We start from the raw sequence: 4,464 nt of genomic DNA, 5'->3' as shown, positions 1-4,464 counted from the left end.
AGGGAAATACTATTGAAGATCTTTCCTCGGGATATCAATAGTTGATCGGCTGGGGTCTGTTAATGGGTGTCTCTCGTCTACCCATCTCACACCTACCGCCTCCCACCTACCTGTCTCACATCTCGCATCTATAGTCTATGCTTATTTAACCCCTTCAGTTCTGTGTAAATGTCTCTTCTCAGAGTCAGTGCTGACATTTTCACTACAGGATACGGTTTACTAGTAGATACATGACTATAAATGTGCTTTCAGGCCAGCTGTCACCTTTCTGTTCAGCGGCTCACTGTAAATAGATGTTTCTCATATTCTATTATATACACACAATTTTACAATCTCCTGTAATTGATGCTTATGTCTTCCGTTCCGAAGCAAGTGTGTGCATAGAGCTGTATAAAAATGAGAAATCAGTACGGTATGTAATCTTTAATCCTTAAAAGGAAGCTGTCACTAGGTTCATGCCACCCAAACCCACGGGCAGCATGAACCCAGGACAGAGATGCCCATTTGGCATGTGTCTTGTTTTATTCTGAACCGCTGCTGCGCTACAGAAAGAAATCTACTTAGAAGTTTGACGCAACACTCAAGTGAGGGGGCCGAGCCGCAGCGGGCGCTCCTTGCCGGTAGTATCCAGCCTTGGCAGATCTTCTCCTTGCTTGTGTATATTGAGTATTATTTTTGTATACCATGTGTGTTATCGGTGGGGAAACTCATTTAATATATTCTGTAAGGGAAAGGAGTATAGATTGTATATTCTCTAAATGTTGTTGGGCTAATTATGCATCTGTCAGACCCGTCTTACATATTTAATCTTCCCTCTCAAATGCTCTTGTTTTATTTCTAGTTGCATAAAAAGAAATCCTGCAGATCATGAATAGAACCATCTCAAAGCCAAGAGAAACCCAGAGAGAAAACAGTCCTGTAACCGGTAATACATGTATAATATTAAAGTGCAGTGCTAAATGGAAGCCAATTAAAGTCTAGTGAAGTAGAATACTTCACAAAGATCTGTTACCGGGTCGGAGGGAGAAGGGGGTATATAACCTGCAGTTGTTCTCTGCCGTCCCTCTGATCCATTGGTTCTGGGTACTGTTTTTGGTTGTCTAAGGTGGCTGATATAACCTGCTATACCTGCTCTCTGATTGGCCAGCACTGATCACATGAGCAACACTGGTCAATCAGAGAGCAGTGCACAGTATACATTAGATAGTTAGAAAACTGCAACAGCCATCTTGGGCGCCTGAAAAATGTGACCTGGAATTCGTGAATCGGATAGATGGCAGAGAAGAACAACTGCAAGTAATATACCCTCCTTCAGTCCAGGGTAGAAGTTTGGTCCTGAAACCAGAGGGTTGCTATAAAGCACTAATCTCAGGATTGTCTTGGCACCTATCCACAAAATAGGTGCCGAAAGTCTGATTGGTGAGGGTCTCGCCACCGAAACCAGCACTGATGCCAAGAACAGGGTCGCCGTATCCGCCTCTCCTGGTGCATGAATGAAGGTGCGGATGACTGTTTGCTTCTGCTCAATTCCTTTCAATCGGGCTGCCGGAGAAAGCTCAGGACAAGCACTTAAGCAGGACCACAGAATGTAATAGACTGGCATTGTACATGCTCAGCCGCCACACTAGTCAAGCTGCTCCTCACTGCGGGGTTTGAAGTGAGCAGCAGAGAGGGACACGGGATTGGCGTTTTTGGGATCGGTGGGTGTCCCAGTGGTGAGATTCGCGCTGCTGATCAGACTTTATCAACTGTTCTGTGGATAGGTGGTCGGTCCGTTCTGGAAATACCCATTTACAACTAAAAAAACAAGTCCTCCTAGCCAATGTTATATTCCAGTACCGGCCTGTGGAAGTGGTTTTATCCTTCCACTTAGTAGACATTGCTGAGTAGTTTGTAAACCCGATCACTAAACTGAATCATAAACTAATGCTTAATTTTCTAGAATTTTTTTTCAGCTCTATGCTGAATTAGGGGAAAAAAGCTATTCATACTTTGATCTGTTGCTCTTAAGAAGCTAGTGGTACACTTGATGGATGAACTGTACTTTTCCCGCAATATCATGGTAGAAATTGTTACCATTTCTGCTTCGTTTTCTAGACACTGTCCAAGCGCCGTTGTCCAAGAGAACCAGATTTGTTGGACCTGGAGGATATCATTTTAAAAAAACCTTCAAGCTGAAACAGGTGAGTGACACAGCTTCACCCCTTTGTGTATTATGGCTTGGTGGGTCTGAGGTACTTAGAGGAGGGACCGTTGTCTGAGATTGTCCATCCATTAGGCCGCCATATGATTACCATGTATTACGTGTGTTCTGTATGCCCGTATGAAAGGTGGTAACTCGCAGGCAATTAATCGCATTGCCTTACGCAGTTCCTCTCAAATTAGCGTATCGGAATTGTGTAATACATGAGCGCAAAACAGAACGCAGCATGTTGTATTTTTGCCACATATATGCACATGATAGAGCCAATACGTATATATATATATATATATATATATATATATATATATATATATATATATATATATATATATATATATGGGCTTGTATATACACATACCCATATGCAATTACATTGGGGTGAGCGCCCCCTAAGGTAGATTGGTCAGTTTTAAATGTGTTAGTGGTAACCCTTACTAGGCTGTAAAGAAAGGGTGAGTCAGGGTGATGATGGGGAATGTATGTCTGCTTAACAATTGTGTTTTATTAATGGTGTCATGTCTGAGCTGAGGTAGCTGAGCTCTGAGGTGACTGGGCGCTGCGCTGAGGTAACTGAGCTCTGAGGTGACTGAGCGCTGCGCTGAGGTAACTGAGCGCTGCAGGAGACTGTTCTGAGGTAACTGTCCACTGTCAGCTCTGAGGTAACTACTGCTTGGTATCTGTCAGCTGCGAGATAACTGACCGCTGTATGCAGACTGTCGGCTGTGGGGTAACCGGAGGATGAGGCTGTGATGACCGGAGGAACAGAGATGGTTAATAATGGTTACTGGGAGGTTGGTGTTTCCTCAGTGTAACTAGTTACACTGTTGTTAGACATCCTTGGGGTGCCTCACCACCTGGATGTAACTGGTTAGGTGGTTGTTAGACATCCTTGGGGTGCCTCACTACCTTGGTGTAACTAGTTAGGTGGTTGTTAGACATCCTTGGGGTGCCTCACTACCTGGATGTAACTAGTTAGGTGGTTGTTAGACATCCTTGGGGTGCCTCACCACCTGGATGTAACTAGTTAGGTGGTTGTTAGACATCCTTGGGGCGCCTCACTACCTCGGTGTAACTAGTTAAGTGGTTGTTAGACATCCTTGGGGCACCTCATTACCTCGGTGTAACTAGATAGGTGGTTGTTAGACATCCTTAGGGCGCCTCACTACCTCGCTCTAACTAGTTAGCTGGTTGTTAGACATCCTTGGGGCGCCTCACTACCTCGGTGTAACTAGTTAGGTGGTGGTTAGACATCCTTGGGGCCCCTCACTACCTCGGTGTAACTAGTTAGGTGGTGGTTAGACATCCTTGGGGCACCTCACTACCTTGGTGTAACTGGTCAGGTGGTTGTTAGACATCCTTGGGGCACCTCACTAACTCGGTGTAACTAGTTAGGTGGTGGTTAGACATCCTTGGGGCACCTCATTACCTCGCTGTAACTAGTTGATGAGGTCACTGTCATGTGATCAGGGGCGGAGCATGTAACTCACCGACAGACGGGTGGTCGTTAGTATTTTGATTGTTTTTTTCAATCAACATATGTAATGCCTAATAAATTAACCCATACAAGGGAAAGCATTGGTTTTACTAGTCGCGCTATGGTCTTGAAGGGGTCCAGCTCGAAAAAGGCCTTATTGATCAGAACTTACCGTGCATTCACAAGGTTAAAGGGAAAAATCTATTTCTACATCTTACAAAATCAAATGTGGATTCTGGAGTAAAAGCCTGAACGTGTTACACATAATTTACGTTGTTTACTACCTGCCTTCTCCTGATTAATGGTATTTGTCTTCCATTCACTCTAGGCAACCCTGTGTCAGCAGTAGTTACCTGTAATCTTTTTGTCGTACCAGCACTAAGAAAGATGCAGGGAATCCTGGATCCAAGACCTACAATCATCAAAGCCAGGATATTTATACCACCCATGTTATATGGAGAGCGGAATTCGTATCTGCCGTTCCATCGCTATTTATTGCAGTCACCCCTATTAGGAAATGTTATACACCTCTAAAACAGTGTGTGTTTCATGTCCAAGTGTCTAGTGAGGCGGCTCTATACACGTACAAAGGGTCTTTATTTTGAGAATTTACCATATAAAGCAGTTATATGACTTTACATCAACATGAATGTCTCTGTATATGAAGACACAAAATAGCTGCTCAATTTCCATTACTTTGCCGCTGTTTGAAAACTTATATTGTTTTTGTTTTATAAGTAAATGTTAAAGTGACCCTCCAGTTTTCTGGACAAAATTCTGCAATGGA

At 43.7% G+C, this 4,464-nt stretch overlaps 1 long non-coding RNA gene across 1 annotated transcript; it reads left to right on the top strand.

Annotated features, from left to right (window-relative positions):
* Window positions 1-798: 798 nt before the first annotated feature.
* LOC136604250 (uncharacterized) lies at window positions 799-4,111 on the top strand. Its single transcript, XR_010789785.1, has 3 exons — window positions 799-925; window positions 2,098-2,183; window positions 4,006-4,111. It is a non-coding gene; the product is annotated as an uncharacterized lncRNA (long non-coding RNA).
* The last annotated feature ends 353 nt before the right edge of the window (window positions 4,112-4,464 follow it).

This window comes from Eleutherodactylus coqui, unplaced genomic scaffold, assembly GCF_035609145.1.
Source record: "Eleutherodactylus coqui strain aEleCoq1 unplaced genomic scaffold, aEleCoq1.hap1 HAP1_SCAFFOLD_98, whole genome shotgun sequence".
Classification (NCBI taxonomy): domain Eukaryota; kingdom Metazoa; phylum Chordata; class Amphibia; order Anura; family Eleutherodactylidae; genus Eleutherodactylus; species Eleutherodactylus coqui.
The sequence above is the reverse complement of the archived record's forward strand: the minus strand, read 5'-3'. Positions and strand labels throughout refer to the sequence as shown.